This window comes from Salminus brasiliensis, chromosome 2 (assembly GCF_030463535.1).
Source record: "Salminus brasiliensis chromosome 2, fSalBra1.hap2, whole genome shotgun sequence".
Lineage (NCBI taxonomy): Eukaryota > Metazoa > Chordata > Actinopteri > Characiformes > Bryconidae > Salminus > Salminus brasiliensis.
The window spans coordinates 44,251,308-44,252,487 of NC_132879.1; positions in this window are offsets into that span (position 1 = coordinate 44,251,308).

A 1,180-nucleotide genomic window follows, 5' to 3' on the forward strand; every position below is an offset into this window, starting at 1 on the left:
TACACCTCATGCGCAAGCTGAAAGTCCCCCCCCCCCCCCCCCCCCCAACCTAAAAATCATTAAAGGTTCTGGATAGACCTCAAGAGAGCAATAGATGCAAGACGGCCCAAGAATCTCACAGAACTAGAAGCCCCATTGGAAGAATAAGTGAAAATCCCCTAAGAATTCAAGAATTCAAAAAACACAGAAAGCTTTCACAACTTGTCATACTTGGCTAAAGGAGGTGTTGCTAAGCATTTATCATGCAGGGTGCATAAAGATATGCATTGGGCCCTTTGAAAATCAAGCCATATTTCACTTTACTTTCCTATTCATAATAACCAGAGGTGCCCAAACCTTTTCATGCCACTGTACGAAGTGTGAGTGTAAAGAACCTTCTTAAAGTTTAATGCCACTTCCACATAATTCTATGCAAAATTTCTATACCTATTCAAACTGATTTCTTAGAACCAAAACAAGAACTGAGGTTATTAGAGTAAATGGGGGAGAACGGCACAGATGTGTTCTACAAAGACAAATTATGTGGGATCAGTTTCACTAGCAGAAAAATAATTACCCAGAGGAAAAAAAGAGAGTGAAAGGTCTAGACCAGCAAAACAAACGAGGAGGAAGCTGACACATGAGCGCTCCTAAGACATTTCCTGACTGCGTCCTGGGTAGCGCTTGTTTCTGTGGAGTGTTGCATCTCTTTGCGGAGGGATGGAGTGAGCGACGGGCTCGGTGCTAGCGATTAGCTCTCAGCGCTGGCACAGAGGAGAGAGAGCAGAGGCCTTTCTCCAGGCAGAGACTTCCTTTCAGTGCTGGGCTAACAGAGGAGCCTCACAGAGGGCTCATTGTGTACCGTGGCCCCGTAGATTTCTACATGAAAGCAGTGCATGCCTTGCTTTCACCTCAGGAAAGGGAAGACAAATATCTCATGCTTAAGTCTTATTAAGTTATGCGTCCCTACAGAAAAAAAGATGGTACTTCAGAACGGAAGCTGTCGGGGGGCTGTCTCTGTGTGTATTTTGTTTCCGCAGCAGGTTCTTCCTTTGTGTAAGTGTATGTGTGTGTGTGTGTGTGCATGTATTTATATGTATTTTAATGTGTGGTGGTGTGGGCTGGGTGCTCCGGCAGAGGTGACCAAAACCAATTTCTCCTCTCCGTTCAGTCTCAGTGCCTACCTTCACACCCGCACGGC